The sequence below is a fragment of the Equus caballus genome, chromosome 1, assembly GCF_041296265.1.
Source record: "Equus caballus isolate H_3958 breed thoroughbred chromosome 1, TB-T2T, whole genome shotgun sequence".
Lineage (NCBI taxonomy): Eukaryota > Metazoa > Chordata > Mammalia > Perissodactyla > Equidae > Equus > Equus caballus.
The window spans coordinates 46,539,830-46,559,563 of record NC_091684.1 but is presented as its reverse complement, the minus strand read 5'-3'; positions in this window follow the sequence as shown (position 1 = coordinate 46,559,563).

The following is a 19,734-nucleotide window of genomic DNA, read 5'->3' as shown; positions in this document are numbered from 1 at the left end:
AAAGACCCTACAGTTGCAGTGAAGGAAAACAGGATGGAGAAAAGCTGATGCATCTTGTGTTGAACAAGTTGAATTTGGCCTGAGTGAGGAATTTAAATAGTGTTTCTACTACCAAATTGGAAATTCAAACCCGGAGCTTAAATAATAGAAAGCATTAAAATACAAATCTCTGGAGTTGCCAATTTCAGATTTATTTACCATTTCCTCTTTCCAGGCAAAAGAGGAAGGAAGCAGAGAGAGGAGTGTTTTTTTCAAATGCTTGCATGCCTAGAGCCTTTGTGAGCCCGAGAAGGTTAGGAAAAATGCAGAGGAGAGTAAATATGCAAATAAGCGGATAGTTGCATATTTTCTTCTTTCATTTCTATGCAGAGAAAATCAGGACCTTCTCCAGATTTAAAGACAAAAATACTTTGAAAAATGTATTGAAAGAACTTTTAAGCTACAGCAGTACAGATTAAGCCCATTAAAATTGTTTGGTGGGATCCTGGAACTGACAAAATTTGAATACTAATGTTGTGTTTTTCAGTAAATATAGTAGCAATCATATAAAAGGAAAGTGTGCAAAATATCATTTACATGACATAGGAATACAGCTGTGTTAGAAAATTAGAGGATGAAGGGCGTTCATCAATTTCAAATTTTGATGTTTTACAGTTCAAAATTTATTTCCTGACGTATACTCAAATATGATTTGCATACATCCATCAGACATCTTAAAAGCCTCGGGAAAGATTGATACATAGAAATCAATTGAAATGTGATATAGCTATTTTTAGTGTAGATTCTTTATATCTATAACATGTAGAGGAACTCAGTTGTTTTCAATTTATCTAACTATGTAGGAAGACATAAATATTGCAAATGGTATCAAAAAACAGTATTGTGATTCCAAATATTTGGTTGTATTGCATTTCACCTTTAAGCACAATGTACCTGATACACAATGTGTGGTCTGGTGAATTTTAACATCACCGCTTTAAACGTGACAGTTCATTATATTTGGGTGTATTTCTGCATACAGTAGGGAAAGATACTAATTTGCTGTAAAGTGTTAAGGAAGACTGTCTAAATTTTGGAAATAAGAAGAGTACAATGTGTTCTTTCATTGTCACCTTGGGACATCTTTTAATAAGCCTAGCCAAATATTACTTAATTATTTGGGATAATTTATCTGCTTTCACTTTGCTGTCTTCTAAATGATTATGTCCTAGACACTATGAAGTTAAATGCTAACTTGCAGATTTCTGTCTGATAGAAAAGTTGATCCCGGGGTCGGCCTGGTGGCGCAGTGGTTAAGTTCGCACGTTCGCTTCTCATCGGCCCGGGGTTCGCTGGTTTGGATCCTGGGTGCGGACATAGCAGCGCTTGGCATGCCATGCTGTGGTAGGCATCCCACATATAAAGTAGAGGAAGATGGGCACGGATGTTAGCTCAGGGCCAGGCGACCTCAGCAAAAAGAGGAGGACTGGCAGTAGTTAGCTCAGGGCTAGTCTTCCTCAAAAAAAAAAAAAAAAGACTTGATCCAAAAATCATGGTTTTGGCACCCTATAGGACATTCTACAGGTATATATCTAACCTAGGAATCTTATTCTAACATATTTTTTAAATGCCTATAAATACCAAATTCCTCAAATGTTCTTAGAAGCTTCCTTACCATCTTACTATTTTTCTCATTAATGATCATATAAATATTTCACGTGTGCTTTCTACTTGTATATGAGCATCATGTTTTTACTGTTTGGAAATTTTCTTCAATAGGGAGTCATTTGCTTTGTGATTGAGAAAGGAGATTTTTAGGAATTAATAAATTAACATCCGAGAAGCCGTCAAGAAATGTCAAGTTTCCAAAATGGTGGTTAGTCCCATTTCGCTGAAGCCTCGTGATCAATCATGAGAGCGCAAGCTGAGTAATGACAGGAAGAAAATGAACTGAAATTCTGCTGAAGGGGACATCCATGGTGATGGGTGTTGTAGAGGGATTTTTTTTTTTTTTTTTTTAGCAAGGATGTTTTATCCTACTGGCAGAGCTGTAGAAAGCCTAATGTATAGGAATTGTCTAGTTAAATACCTCTTCCCATCCTGGCATCAACCTGTCAAAAGCTATAGCGTCCAGCCATGCCCTCCTTCCCTATGGGAACTGCCCATTCGCTGTAGGTAAGGAGGAATATACAGAAGGATACAGCTGCTTCATCAAACCTACTGGGTTTAAACTCTCCCTTAATGACATTTGAATTTAGGGAGTTCTAAAATACTAGAAAAATCACTTCTATAAATGACTAGTCTCCCACTTCAATGAGAACAGTAACTATTTTTTTATTCACCTTTGAATCTGCAGTATCTATTACAGTACATAGAAGTCACTCAGAAAATAATTGATGAATAAATAAATAAGTAAAATTTCTGCTTAAAGTTGGAATTAATGAGTCCACTGAATGTGGCTACTCCTAGTTATGAAAAAAAGCAGAAAGGGCTGTGATGCTTGTTTCATCAAGAACTAGGGTTTAGAAGAAAAGCCATACATTTGACAATTGATAAATTTAAATTCAAATAAGTTATGCCTCCTACTCGCTGAGTCAACATGAGCAGTTGCATCAGCTCCTCTGAGACTGTTTCCTAATATGAAATATTCAAAGAATTATTGGATACCCTTAAGGTTGAGTGTATTAGATAGTTGGTGAGTTATATAGCAGTTATCCTATGAATTCTCCCTTCATCAAACCACTTTATGATAAATAATACATTTCAAAATTATAAATAGCCATCCACAGCTGTTATTCATAATCTTCTAGATATTTTATTCTTCATTAAATTGTATTATATATTATTTGATAAAAGTCCAAAATAATGGCAATAGCATAGATCTTGAACTTTATCAAAAAAAAGAATCTGTTTATTCACTTCTTCATATTCTCTGAGAGTCTCCAATAATTTGTCTGTATGTTTTCCTTTCTAGAGATAATCATTTTTCTCTCAAGATACTAATTGTTTTAAGGGATCTGTTGTATAGATCTCTATATAGACGCTTTATGAACTGCTATCCCTTGCTCTATTAATTGACACACACAAGATTAACCAAATGATGTCATATTTTACAAAATGATGCTTTGTGTTTAGTAGTTTTTCATTTACTTGAGTGTGGGAATGACCTGGCAATATGACTACCACATCTGTTACTCAATTACTAGCCAGAAATGATTCTGCAGATTTCAATGTCTTTAGTCACCGCTACAGGTGCTGCTCTCCTTTCTTATCAGAGGAAGATCTTCTTTATGAGAGATAGTTATAAGGTCAAGTTTGAGTTGTGAGAAATGAAGGGCAGTCATATTGCCAGTAGAAAAACCTGTAGTTTTCAGGATTAGATTCAAATTAGAATCTCTTAGGGATCTGCTCCCAGAGATTATGATTTATTTTTCTCACATGAGACCCACTCATTGGTAAATAGCTCTTTAGGCTACTTTAATATATAGGCATAAATAAGAGCTACTTACTGAAAAGTTTATCCATCTTTTTTATAGAGAGAAGACATGTTTGAAGAAAACTGTTCTCTAGCCAATAAACTCAAGCTAATTTGATGAAAGGAAAATCACATTTGATTCTAACATGGCTTCAGTCTATTGCTTTCTTCTACTTTCTCACCAGTGGAGTTCAATGTTGCATTATAAGGGTAAACACCAAATGCATCCACTGAGAGAAAATTTTTCAGTATATCTCTTATCCTACTTTGATTTGAGAGCAAATTTTAATAGATTTAAAAATAGCTAGAACTGTTGTTTGTATTTCCATTTTTAAAATCTTCCTGTGCTCTCGAAAAACTTCTGATTTGTAGAATTTGGCAATTTTCATGCTGTAAATACTCCCACTGCTGCTGAAAACAAGCTATTACCAACTTGACATTACCGAATGTATAGTTGGGAATAACTATTCCCAAACCGTGGGAAACTGTAAAAGCCAGCAGCGCCAGCACGTCACCTGTAATGTAAAATGATTGGCTCAAAGAAGAATGATGTGTACTCCTTTCTTGCTTAGAATTGAATTAAATGTATTTGGCTAGCTTAAAATAATTACTTTTCCAGACATTAGATACAAAGGAAATTTGGAGGATATTCAGATCCCCAAAAAGCTAAAAATAAACCAAAGAAAATATGTAATATCTATACTCATCATAGGGAAAATCTCCCTCTTCCCTATACTTTGCTCAATTAATTCAAGGCCCTATGTTGGCTAATTTTATTAGTTAGAACATCATCATTTCATACAAGATAAACATGCATAGTTATTCCCCTAAAGATATGTGATATAGCCGTACAAAGCAAAGTTGTTGTAGCCACAGAATCAGGATGGACCTCCCCTCAAGATTTGTTTCAGATGCTGGTACTAGTGATGCCACACACATACACTCAAAGAGGGTATGAAAATGTTTATTATTCTTGGGAGAGAACAGCAGGATTCCCAACCTTGGTCTTAATGGCTTGAGAGAGCTAGGAAAGAAGACTGGCTTGTTTGTGTGTGTGTGTGTGTGTGTGTTTAGTAGTGATTAGGGAATGTTATAAGCATAATTCCTACATATGGTTTGAACTTCCCACCAGTGCCAAATGAGGGAGTTTCTTATTAAGTCTCTCAAATCTAGGGCAAAGGTGAACAGGAAGAGGTTAGTCTTAAAAGATGACAATAGTTAAATATCAAAAAAATGAAGGCAGACTCTTCATTACAAGAATAAACAAACCTGAAAATTTATCGTTATTAGATTATACGCAAGTAGTAGAATAAGATGAATTAGATCGAAAGCAGGAAAAGTCATGAGAAATGCTCATTTTCATAAAGATGACTTCACCTGTTCATACTACTGTTCACATCAGAGGCAACTGACCAGTTAACTTCTTTTTAATTTTGAGGTAATTATGTTGAGGAACCTGCTTCGAAAGAAGATGTGCTTTGAGATAGTACGGATAAATACTATTTGGCCATTTCAGAGTTGATTCATTCATACTTATCAGTTATGTAAATACATCCACAAGAAACAGTGATGTAAGATATCAATGGAAAAAACTCAAATCCCTTCATCTTCATTCCTGAATACTGTATTTCCAGCACAGTTTTAGGATCTGTGATTATCAGAAAAAAAAAAATGTAAAGGCACTTCAGGTAGATAATATGTACCTTGTGATGAAGGAGCCAGTAGTCACATGGGGAGCTCTGTGTCAATGTTAATAAACACAACAGAATAATTCAAAAGATCAATCTTAGTATGTGTGATCCTGAAAATAAAATAATAAAACCCGAATACACCTATTGAAATTAAAGTCACTATATCTCTTACATGAATTTTTGAGTAAATTGTAATTTACTAGATTGAAAAATAGCTAAAACATTCTAGTTGGCAGCTACTTGAGACCAATATCATGTAGTTTTTTTGCTCCGCCATCCTCAAAAAAATGCTATTAACTCCTGTATGCACTCAGAAGAGTATTTTGCTTGCATAAAGAAGCAAATTGTCTATCTGATTGACAGAACATAAAAATATCTATTATCCGCATATCAAACACTATATCTCCTTTTTTTTCAATGAAATATGCAATTTTAAAAATACTTTCACAGTAATTGAAGACAAGACCGTTAGGATGCCAGAGCACTGAATTCAAGTCATATATCAAAGCCAAATTTTTATTTTCTTTTTCTCTTCTTTCTCTTAATAAATTTAATTTAAATAAATAAAGTAGACTAAATTCTGTTATGTTCAGATTTTTATATTGTTAAAGGATGAATTGTGTCCCTCCAAAATTCCCATATTGAAGTCCCAATCCCCAGAAGAGCAGAATGTGACCTTATTTGGAAACAGAGTTATCACGGATGTAGTTAGTTAAGATGAAGTCGTCCTGGGGTAGGGGAGGTGCCTAATCCACATGACTAGTGTCTGTACAAAAAGGGGAAACTTGGACACAGGCAGACACACAGAGAGAATGCCACGTGAAGATGAAGGCAGAGAACAGAGTGATGCATCGTTTACAAGACCAGGAATGCCAAAGATTGCCGGCAAACCACCAGAACCTGGTGGGTTACAGCCCTCAGAAGGAATCAACCCTGCCAATGCCTCAAGCTTGGACTTCTAGACTCCAGAACTGTAAGACAATAAACTGAGTTCTATGCCACGCGATTTGTTGTTCTTTATTATGGCAGGCCTAGGAAACTAAGACACCTGTAAACCAGAAGTGGTCATCTTTAAAATTACCCCATTCTTTCTATAATTCTTGATGCTGCAAATTTTAACTTAAAAACAAATTTCTATCTAGCTCCTTTGATTTACCAAAGTGAAAACAAATCAAAAAAAGTTCAAAACATACATAATTTAAACATTTATGCTAATTTAAGTAACGCTTGCCTGGAGGAATATTTCTTTTTCATATATATAATAAAACCAGACAGAGAGTGTATTGACACCTGTTAAAAATGCGTCTTGCCACTTCATGAAGTTGCCTAGAAATACAACCTGGTAGTCATTGTAGAAGATTTTTAGCAATATCAACTTCATTTGAATTACGTGCCTTCTGTAACCTAATACCTAATCTGAGAAGTTTAAAAACCTTTCTTTGGAATTCTACAGATGTTCCTCTATGAATGTCTTTAATTAGGAAATTGTAAGTTTGAAAAAATTTAGTGACAAGTCTTAATGAACAATCACAAATATAGATTATAAACCGGATGATGTTGTTTGAGTGTGTTAGTCTATCAAAGACCCTGAATCAATAATAACAGAGTTGTGGAAAAACACATTTCAGCAGAAGGTGAAAAAATGCTGCTGAATGGAAAGCACTCGTGTATAACAGTGATTTTGAATTTTAGGGAAAATCCCACAATAAGATACTGTGCTAAGGAAAACTTTATTAATAGGAGACTTTGCCAGATATTAAGGAAGCAGAGGTAAATATTAATTATTATATTTCAGGGCCAGTTACACCTTATAATATCCAACAAATAGATTACTGTGTTGAGTATCTGGTTAAAGATGCTAATAACCATTTTGAGATTTGTCATCCATTAAATCCACAAAGATTTATTGAGCATATCTTGTTTTCTAGACATCGGACATACACAGATGAATATATTTTAAACTTCATAATAATGCTGATTTGATAACACTCAATGAATAAATTAGAATCATATTGATTATCTCTTAGAAGTCAACGCTGAGAAGATTAAATAGCTAATTTACTATTTGAGTACATCCGTAGTCTTTTCTACTAGTAGCACAAACATATTCCAACCCAGAACCATTTATTATAATCCAGTAATGCTGTTAAATGGAGGACACTGAATATATGAGAAGAAAATAATTTTAAGCAAATTGCACATAGAATTAGGTTGACTATAAATTTAAAGTGTACATTTATTGATCTTGACAGCTCTCAATCTAACGACTCATTTTCATGAAATAGAGTCTTGTCAGGATGATTAGCTATTTTGCAGGATGCTGTCAATCACTCGAATGCTGAAGGTCTCAGTTCCTCTTTGCTTCTCTCTGATTTCCTGTGCTGCTTGCTGCCACCACAGTATTGATTTCACCTTATTTCTGCAGAGATGAATAGTGAAATTATGAAGACAGATTTAGGAGTTACTTTGATTTCGTAATATGAAAATGCTTTAAAAGCACTTGCTGTATTTCTGATTGTATTTCATTTCAAGAAAAATTATATTATCTACCAAATTGCAAATGTTGAACTTTTTTAGTTTGGGGAACTTTCGTTAAGTTTTGACATAATGTAATGTCCCATAAATAAGAAGTCTTTCAATTTACAAAAAGAAATACATGAAAAATAAAAGTAGACTTCTCTATAAGCCAAAATATTTTTTTTTTATTAATGTTATGATAGATTACAACCTTGTGAGATTTCAGTTATACATTTTTGTTAGTCATGTTGTGGATACACCACTTCCCCCTCTGTGCCCTCCCCCCACCCCCCCTTTTCCCTGGTAACCACCGATCAGATCTCCTTATCAATATACTAACTTCCACCTATGAGTGGAGTCATATAGAGTTCGTCTTTCTCTGACTAAGCCAAAATATTTTTTAAATTGAAGAATATTACAGTGTGTATTTTGATAACATATGGTTTTAATGTGAGAAGTGAACAATTTAAAGTTTTAACATATGTAAGCCTCACTTTGAAGAAATGCTTATTCTCAGATCATTTATTTACCTAGTGACTTTTTTCTTATATGAAAATTATGATGAGAGTCACTTATCTAGGAAGTGAAACATATTGTTCATGGCTAAGATAGCTAGTTGCCAGGATTCTAATAAAAATGTTTTGCACAAGCCATTTGTCTATCAGAATTCTGAGATATTTGCAATATTCCACATGAATTGTAATTTTATTTCCCTTGTATAAAATCACAATACCAAAATCCAAATGTATTTTACTGTTGCTTATATCTTTCTATTTCATTCTAAACATTTCTCTAAAATCAATCTATTGTACATTTCAGAGCCCTGCGTTGCATTATTCTTTTTCTCTTGGGTGACAATTACTCAAATCTAGGACAAAAATTTTAAAAATGTCAAAACCACCGGGAGTAGTAGGGTGATGGTGGAAGTTAATCTGCACAATCCAGTGAAAGTCGAGGCATTGGACAACAATAACTACTTAACTGAAACCTGTAATCAAACTGAAAATCTGAGTTTATTTAAAAATACGTCAACAATTGTTTTATGGAACTTACTCATTATTTGAATGAGTGTTTAGATTTATTTTGTCATTTTAAAAGTGAGGTTAATCAGAAACTACTTCAACAGCCTTTGGCGAGTGTTCACTGTGTGCCGGGCATATGATTATGCTTTGGGAATAATGAATAAGCTGTGATCAATGACTCCAAAGAATCCATTGCTTGGTGAGATATGAGAAGACACATGCAATTCACCGTCCTACAATAAGAGGACTATTTACAAGGGATGTGATAAAGCACTACAGCATGTAGTTTTAAATTTTCTAACAGTTCCATTAAAAAAGTAAATAGTTAAAATAAATTTTAAGAATTGGTTTATATAGTCCAAATATCCAAAATATTATCTTTTCAATGTGTGATCACTGTAAACATTAATGAACTATTTTACATTTGTCTTCATGCTAAGACATCAAATTCTCGTGAGTATTATACACTTACAGTCACATTTCAAGGGCTTAGTAGCCACGTGTGACTGGTGGCCACTGTAAGGACAGTTCAGCACTATGGAATTACAGAGAAAGATGCAATTTATGTAAATATAATTATTCTTTTTCTCTCCTTTAATTTTCTATTCATATTACCAAACTCTTTTAATAATAGACCTAATTTAAATAAACATACAAGGTAAATCATAGCTTGGCAGGATACATATAGAAAGAGCAAGAATAATTTGAAGTTAGTTAAATACATTGTACAGAAATGTACAAATATCTTGTAAACTTAAAAACCTTGGACCAAGAGAATGGCACCCACAAGTAAAGCAGTACTTCCAATTTATGGTTCTACACAGGAGTCTTCAGCAGTGAATATATCATTGGGATGCTCTTTAACAGATCAAACCCCTTAGTAATAAAAAATAGGGAAGTAGCCTTCAGTTCCAGGTTAGTTTTGTCTGGAAAATGATCAAAGAAGGTTTATGATAAGTATGATGATTTTCAGCAGTGTTTTTGGGTAGCTGTCATCGTGAAAGGAACGTTAAGAGCATGTCTGCCTAGGTGAAGAGGATTGAGAGATTCAGACTTCCAGTTATAAAATTAATAAGTCATGGGGATGTAATGTATAGCATAAGGAATATAGTCAATAAAATTGAAATAACTTTGTATGTGACACATGGTAACTAGACTTATCAGGTGATCATTTCGTAATGTGTATATCAAATCACTATGATGTACACCTGAAACTAGTAGGATATTGTATGTCAATAATGTTTAATAAAAAATAAAAAATAAAATAAAATTCCAATTACAAAATGGAAAAAAGGATATTGGCCTGAGATTGTAGAACTGGGACAATATTATAGGCTTCATAGTATAGTGAAGCAAGCATGGGTGTCGATTCTAGATTCAGGCTTAAATTTTCTTTGTTTGAAAAGTGTGATAGTGTTACTATCCTCAAAAGATTATTCTAGGAATGAAGTGAGATTGAGTATGTGCTGATAGAATAGAGACTGGTCTATTGATGTTGGCTTTAGTAAATGTTAATAATCCTTCCTGTTCTCCTACCTTGATGAGCATTGTCATCAATATTTCTTAAACAAAGCCTATAAATACTGTTAGCAAATTAAGAAAAAATACAAGACTCAACTTCTAAATAAAACCAAGTCAACTGTGCTTACTATAGAAAGTGGGTTGAGCGAAGAGAGAGTTGACATATCAAGCATACTTTTCCAATTATTTTGTTGAATGATTTTCAGATTTGTGGCCACCTAGTGACATCAACAAGACTTATTTTCTATTTTTATTTGATGTAACAACTGGCAAGGTAATACACACACACCCGCCCACACACAAACCCACACATACGCAAACGATTTGTTTCCCTATAGATCTCTGCCTGGAAGATGAGATAAGAAAGTAGCAAAGGGGCAACTTTGAGAACAAAAAATACTTTAATTTAAATTACCATTTGAGTTAAATTACTATTTGGGTTTGAAAAAGTTCTTAAGGTGATGTTGCAACTGACTAACTTGTAGCCTTAATTATTTAAATGTTCAGTCTTATTTGATAACACTTAAAATTAAGCTTTGTGAGTCAATAATGTCTTGAGTCAATCTATCACAAACAATTAAAACAAAATTACTGTAACTTTTTTCAAGAAAAGAATAGTAATTTTAACTTAAATTTTGCAAATTCATATGTTTACTGCCGTCATATAATTGTTCATTTATTATTTGAAAAAACAGAGATAGAGAGGTTAGAAAGTTACCATGGAAGGGATAATAAATATTTTACATGTTGGATATTAATTAGAATATAGTTGATAAAGGAGTTCAATGTTCCTACACTGTAAATTTGGGGATTTGTAATAATTAAAACGTAAGTTGATAATGGCTGCTTCTATATGACTATATCTTTCAAATAGTTTTTATAGTTTCAACTTCAAATTAAGTTTTTTAACAGCTTTATTGAAGTATAATGATATACAAATAATTGCACATGTTTAATGAGTACAATGTGATGAGTTTGGACATACGCAAGCAACTGTGATACCATCACTGCAATTAAGGTAATAGAAACACCCAACACCTTTCAAAGTTTCCTTGTATCTCTTTGTTTTTGTTATCATTTATTTGTTTTTTGGGGGAAGTATAGTTAACATGAGATCTACACTTTTAAAAAATTTTGAAGTGCAAACTCCCATGTTGTTACCTATAGTACAATGTTCTACAGCAAATCTCTAGAACTGATTAATCTAGTTGATGAATGTTTCGTAACTGAGACTTTATACATAGTGAGCAGAAACACCCCATTTTCCTGACTCCACAGATCCTGGCAACCACTATCATATTTGCTGCTCCTATGAGTTTGACTATCATATATACTTCATTTAAGTAGAATACAGAATTTGCCTTCTATGACTAGCTTATTTCATTTAATGCCCTCCAGGTTCATCCATTTTGTCATAATTGGCAGAGTTGCTCCTTTTTAAGGCTGAATAATACTCCATTGTACATATATACCACATTTTCTTTATCGAATCATCTGTTGATGGACATTTAGGTTGTCTCCGTATCTTGGCTGTAGCGAACAATGCTGCAATGAACGTGGGCGTGCAGATGACTATTTGAGATCTTGATTTCAATTCTTTTGGATATATTCTCAGACGTGGAATTGCCGAATCATATAATAGTTCTATTTCTAATTTTTTGAGGAACCTCTATATTATTTTCAATAGCTACTTCACGATTTTACATTCCCACCAACAGTGCACAAGGGTTCCAATTTCTCCCGTCCTCGCTAACACTTGTTGTCTTTTATTTTCTGATAAAAGCCATCCTAACAGGTATAAGGTGATATCTCATTGTAGTTTTGACTTGCCTTTTCCTGATAATTAATTATATTGAGCATCTTTTAATATACTTGTTGGCCATTTATATGTTTTACTTGCAGAAATGTCTAAGTCTTTCACTGATTTTTTAATTGAGTTATTTGATTCTTTTACTATCAAATTGTCAGAGTTCCTTATATATTTTGGGAATTAACTCATCAGATATATAGTTTGCAAGTATTTTCTTTTGTTTCATAGGTTACTTTTTCTTTGTGTTGATTGTTTCCCTTGCTATGCAGAGGCTTTTTATTTTGATATAGTGCTTCTTGTCTATTTTTGCTTTTGTTGCTTATGCTTTTGGTGTCGCATCCAAGAAATCGTTCCCAAGATCGATATCAAGGAGCTTTACCTTTATGTTTTCTTCTAGGAGTTTTATAGTTTTGGGTCTTACATATAAGCCTTTAATCCATTTTGAATTGATTTTTGCATAAAGTGTAGGGCAGGGGTCCAATTTCGTTTTTTTGCACGTGGATAGCCAGTTGTCCACAAACACTTCCAAAAAACTGAAGAGAAGGGAACACTCCCTAACTCACATTATCAGATCAGCATTACCCTGATACCAAAACTTGATGCCACTACAAGGAAATAAAATTATAGACCAATATCCCTAATGAGTATAGACACAAAAATCCTTAAAAAATACCAGGAAATCAAGTTCAACAGTAGATTAAAGCAGTAATACACCATGATCAAATGGGTTTATCCCTGGGATGCAAGGATGATCAAACATCCACAAATCAATCAGTGTGATATATCACATTAACATAATAAAGGATAAACATCACATGATCAATAGATGCAGAAAAATCATTTGATAAAATTCAATACCCTCTTAATGAGAGAAAAAGACTTCATAAACTAGCTACAGAAGGAATGCACCTCAAATAAAAAATGGTATATATGACAAGGTCACAGTTAACAGTCTACTTAACAGTGAAAAATTGAAAGCTTTTCCTCTAGGATTAGGAACAAGATAAGAATGCCACTCTCATTACTTCTGCTCAATATAGTCATGGAATGAGGCTGGCCCTTTGGTGTAGTAGTTGAGTCCTGAGTTCTCTGCTTTGGTGGCTCAGGTTTGTGGATTCAGATCCTGCACATGGATCTAACACTACATGTCAAGCCATGCTGGGGTGGTGACCCACATACAAAAATAGAGGAAGATTGGCACAGATATTAGCTCAAGGCTAATCTTCCTCAAGCCAAAAAAAAAAAGAAAAGAGGAAGATTGGCAATAGATGTTAACTCAGTATAAATCTTCTTCACCAAAAGCAAATAAACAATATAGTCATGGAAGTTCTAGCCAGAACAATTAGGCAAGAAAGAGAAACAGAAGAAATCCAAATCTGAAAGGAGAAGTAAAATTACCTCTTTGCAGATGACATGATCCTATATGTAGAAAATCCAAAAGACTCCACCAAAAAACTATTGATGTTTATGTTAATGTTAATTAGTTTAACTGTAAAACTAATAAGTGAATTCAGTAAAGTTGGATAATACAAAATCAACATGCAAAAATCAGGTGCATTTCTATATACTAACAATGAACCATCTGAAAAGGAAATTAAGAAAACAATCCCTTTTATGATAGCATCAAAAGGAATAAAATATTTAGGAATAAACTTAGCCAAGGAAGTGGAAAATTTGCACAGTGAAAACTATGAAATAGTGATAAAAAAAATTAAAGCAGACACAAAATAAATGGAAACATATCCCATGTTCTTGGATTGGAAGACTAAATATGTTAAAATGTCCAAACTACTCAAAGCATCTGTAGATTCAATGCTATGCCCATAAAATTGCAATGGCATATTTTACTGAAATAGATAAAACCATCTCAAAATTCATCTGGGACCCCAAAATACCCAGAATAGCAAAAGTGATCTTGAGAAAGAACATAGCTATAGGCATCACAATTCCTGATTTCAGAATATGTAATAAATCTTCAGTAGTCAAAACAACATGGTACTGACATAAAGACAGGCATATAGACCAAGGGAAAAGAATAGACAGCCCAGAAAAACATTTGTGCATATACAGTCTACTCGCCTTTGACAAAGACGCCAAAATACACAATGGGGAAAGGATAGTCCTTTCAACAAGTTAGAATTTTTTATTTATTTATTTTTGCTGAGGAAGATTAGCCCAAGCTAACATCTGTTGTCAAACCTCCTCTGTTTTTTGGCTTGAGGAAGACTGACCGTGAACTAACATCTGTGCCAATCTTCCTCTACTTTGTGTGTAGTTTGCTGCCACGTGATGGCTGATGAGTGGTGTAGGTCTGTGTATGGGATCCAAACCCATGAACCCTGGGCTGCTGAAGCAGAGTATGCCAACCTCAACCACTATGCCACAGGGCCAGCCGCTAGAATTTTTTAATAATGACATTTTCAAAAATATTAAGTTATTAAATGAAGTTGATGGAATAATGAAAATAGCCAACAATTTAAAATTGACATTACTCTTGGATTTGATTATTTATGCCTATTATTTCAAGATTTTACATGAAATTCAAATCTGTTACATTTCAGAGACTTTTATTTGGTATATTACATTTCTCAGCAGTAGCACCTTATGGAGAACAGGGTATACATTTATAGACTCTTCCAGGTCTGAGATCACGTCTTAACTATTTCTATCAAAGATCAAATAAAATACGTATAAAATATAGTAAACTCAGAAATTATCTTTGGGATAAATAACCAAATGTGGGGTAAAAGGCAGACTGGTAAAACATTCTGGGGCCAAACAAGGCAATCATATGTTTGAAGATAATGAAGATTTGGCTATTTTTATGAACGATTTAATGATGTGAGGTTTAAAGATAAAACATATTTTTGTGTCTCTAATAAAGGAAAATGCTATATTACATTGATATCATTATATCAGATGATTTATGTCATCTAGAGACTTAATGCATCATTAAGAAGGTCCAAATCCAACTTGATTGGAAAAATAGAACTTTAGAACCTGCATTCTGGAATAGTCCCTCCTCAGAACTGTGAATTTTTACCATTCAAATTTAAATATGTAAAGTTCCTAATTGGTCACTTGCATTTGAATGATAAGATTGCTAATAAGAATTTAATTTATTTAAGAAGAATTAAAAGTTGTCATTGTAATTGAGAAATAATAGACTTAGGTAGTGTGCCATTGCAATCCTCTGAATTCCTTCAGTTGCTAGATTCAATAACAAAGGAGGGAGAGAAGTTAGGTAAATCGCTTACTCAGTTAGAGAGCCTTTTCACAATAGAGCTGTTCTAGACTGCATTCAATTGTAATAGGTTGTGGAATAAAATATTGTTTTCAAACATTTGAAACGCCCACTGGTAAGTCCGTTAACAAGATGCTATAGAGAATTCTTTCAGTAGATTAGAAATGCTATGATTTCTTCCAAGAATAAGAATGATTTCCTTTTTTCTAAATAGCTAATGAATTTTTGACGTAATATGGTTAATTAATTACATCTTAGTCTGACTTACATTTTCAAATGAATAAAACTCATTTATGAAGAATACCTATAACCCCTAATTTTTGAGTTTTACCATATGGCAGTGGTAGTCATAGGAACAAATTTGTCATTTTATCCTCAAAGAACTACCTTATAATCTAGGTGCATTTACCCCACACATGACTTATTTGATTAAGGAGTTTCAGAGAATTTAAGTAACATACTCAATATCATACACCTATTAAACATTTTTATGCTATACCACCTCTGCAGGAAGGGATAATATACACCATATTCTTAGGCCTTAAGTAACAGAAAACAGACTGCTTGACATTTGCAATAAAAGCATTTGAGTGCAAGAATATTTCTTTTAAAGTAATTTCACACTGAGAAACTGGGAAATACAGCTGTCATTTAACATTCCCACCAACAATGTCTGAGTGATATAGTTTCTTTGCATCTTCACCAGCATTTGGTGTTGTCACTATTTTTTCTTTAATTTTAACCATTCTGCTAAATGTGTAGTGATATCTCATTATAGGTTGAATTCTCATTTCCCTAATGGCTATTGATGTTGACATCTTTCCATGTTCTTATTTTCCAGCTGTATATCCTCTACAGTGTTATGTCTGCTGACGTTTTTGGCTCATTTTTAAATCAGACTGTTTGATTTTTACTATTGAGTTATGAGAATTCTTTAATATTCTGGATATAATAGACTTATACAAAAGGTTATCTTAGAAGATCTTCAAGGATTTATTTAACTTTTCATTTTAATATAATTTATTTATTTATTTTAATAAGGGTGAAAACAGGGTTTTCAATTTCAGGTAAACCAATTTCACAAATAAATCATTCTCTGTCAGTTTGATAGAGATTGCCATAACCATGAAGATGTGGTAAAAAAAAAAATCATCATTATCACAATGATAGTTTCTGTTCTGTTTTGCCATTCTTTGGTCTATTCATTTCTTCTACCACTCTATTTCTCACTTACTAAAACTTTATCTGTGTGGGTATAATTTTGATAAGATGTAGAAGAATGAACCATAGCTGAGAGTGAAAACTGAGTGCTCAGATCTTGACTTCGTAGTTACTGGTCTCAGATTTCTCTGCTATCTAAAAAAGAATTGCAAAGTTTCCCAGTTAAATGTACTAAAAAAGTTTTGGGTCCTAAGATAATGAAACTACTAAAATTCAAATGCTCAAAATATATATTTAATATTTTGTTAATTTGTACCCCTCTTTCTTTTGGAGGGGAAGCAAACAGTAACAGGATTGTCGTTGACCAATTCACAAGTAAAATGGTTCTTGAAGGAGCTTGCAGGTGGCTGACGATTAAATGTGACTTTCCAATTTTCATAAATTTTTCACCTTTTTCTTTCCTCTAAAATTATGTTAAACTTATTTCGTTCAATTTCTTTATTTATAACCTTTGTATCCTTCAAATACTCTTAGTAGTTCTTTAGCTAGTTTGTTTAGCTTTATTCCTCCAGTATTTCTCTAGAAGTTTCATTTGCCTTCACAAGATTTGCACTTCTCTTCTGTATTCATTGAACAATCATCAGCTTTTTAGAGTCATTTTAACTTTGAATATTTATAGTTGGTAGCAATTTATATAAAGTCTCTATTAGCTGATATAAAATTACAGGGGAGCAGTAATTGAAATACACAATCCACATGATCAAATTCACACACACACAAATCTAAAGTCATTATTCTCCAGAACAGATGATCTAGCTGATTATATTAAATTTTGGCTTAACTTGCAGTCACAAAGCACTAAATATCAAATATTATGAATCCCTAGACATGTAGTCAAATATCCTATAAAAGAACTTATTACCTCTGATCCTTCTTCTCTCCAACAGATTCTAAAATTTATAGAGGAGAGTTGAGTGGTAAAAAAGTTAACTGTATGATTTGCAGATGTCATGAAGCTGGTAGAAAAAAATGTGCCTTGAAGTTTCTTGTGCAGTATCCAAGGGAACACAGGAGGTTGCCATGTAAAAGGACAATGGCCTGAGTTGTGTTTCTGATCTTTTCCCCCTGAAATTGTGTTCTTTAGTTCTTGATGGATGAGTGGTTACAGAAGTATGCGTAAGGTAAGGTCTGCAGAAGCCGTTTAGTACGGAGAGTAAGTAATTATCCAGACGAATAAAAGATAAAAAAGCATGCTTTTCAGGGGGATAAAAATGGCGGAGCTTTGAATTTGAAATTGAAGTTTACCCAGTAGTTTAGAATTCTGACTTTCTACCATACAAGCAAATAAGGAATATAGGTATATTTTTGAAGTTCTTTTTGAAGGAAAGATACATAAATGCTTGTAAGGAATAATAATTCCAAACTTTTAGGCATAATCAATTGTGTTGTATTAAATATAAGTGAAATAATCACATTATGATGCTGATATGCGCATGTGGAATTCCTGGATTTGCATGACAGCCTTTTTTTTTTTTTTTAAGTAGCAGCTCTCAACCTTTTTAGTCTCAGGACCTCTTTTTCATTCCTAAAAGTTAGTGGGGACCATCATAGAATTTTTTTTATGTGGGCTATACATATTAGTATTAACCAGGTTAAAATATTTAATTGTGAAATTTTACAAGGAATATTTACAAATTAACTTAAATATAATAATACTAAGTCTATTACTTATTAATATAAAAATATTTTAATGAGCAATATGGTTATTTTCAAACAATAGTAGAAGACAGCCAGATTCTCATGGCTAGGCTCTGCATTCAGTCTTTTGCAACATGTTCTTTTTCTCAAAATATATGAAATAAATTTAGCCTCCCATTGATCTGTAGTTGGAAAAGAAAGGGGTATTTAGAACCTTTTCAGATAGTAGAGAATATTCTTGTTAGATACTACACCAAAACTCATTAAGCTGTAATTTCTCAAAGGTATTTGCAGTGGGGAATCTGAAACCATAGAAGCAAAGCATTTTGCATCATGTTTTGTTAAAGTGGACTCGCCGATCTTGTAAATTGAGCAGATCTCCACCCTGCATAATTTTGTAACATCATAAAATGGTCATTTGGAAAATATTAGCCACTGAGTTCTTTCATATGCTGAAATATGTTATTATCCAAAATCATCACGTCATAGATCCTCAGGAAATTCTCACTATATGCTCTTGAACCAATGGGAGTAGGAAAAGTAAATGTCATCTTATTAATATTATGGAATTATTTTGCCCTTGAAGACTCCTCAGAACGATGACAAGGAACCCTAAGGGTCGCTAGACTACTCTTTGAGAACCCTTGGTTTAAGGGATATAGAGAGAGCTTTTCATTTGAGATAGGAACTGTAAATATTTCAATGTTTTGCCCCACTTCTATTTATTTTTTTTTAAGTGGGGTTGGAGTAGAAGAAGATAGGGTCTAGCCTACAAAAGATGGCCTGCCAGTGGGATTTCCTGCATATAAAGTATTCTCAAAAATAATAGTGTCTTAGGCTAAGATAGAGGTAGTAATAATTAGTGTCTAAAAGTCTTTTCTACTGGAACATATATGAAAAGCATACTGCTATAGATAGAGAAGCACCAACAAAACCCCACAAGATTTATAGCTACTAGTCTTTCTATATCTCTATATCAATTTAAAAATATTTTTCTTTTTTTTTTTAAAGATTTTATTTTTTCCTTTTTCTCCTCAAAGCCCCCTGGACATAGTTGTATATTCTTCATTGTGGGTCCTTCTAGTTGTGGCATGTGGGACACTGCCTCAGCGTGGTTTGATGAGCAGTGCCATGTCTGCGCCCAGGATTCGAACCAATGAATCACTGGGCCGCCTGCAGCGGAGCGCGGGAACTTAACCACTCGGCCACGGGGCCAGCCCCTAAAAATATTTTTCTAATATAAGTATTCAGTAATATAGAATGCCTACTCACCATTAAATCACACCAGATGCAAAGATCCACTACTAAACAACTTTTTTACTTTTCTCCAATATTATAAACTGGGATATAATTGTGTGTATTTATTCCCCAGGATTTCTGCTGTTTGTTTATTTTATTTTTTATTATCTTTAATATGATATAATATTCTAACCATGAACTTTCATTGCAACCAAAGTTGTATAAGTAAAACTAACCAGAGCAATGCTAGAGGACACTAGAGGGATAAATGACCAAGATCAAATTTCAAGCAGAAGAGAACAAGTTTAGCTTCTGTTACCAGAAGTGAGAATGAGGATGGCTTTTTGTTTTTAGAGTAAGATTAGCCCTGAGCTAAC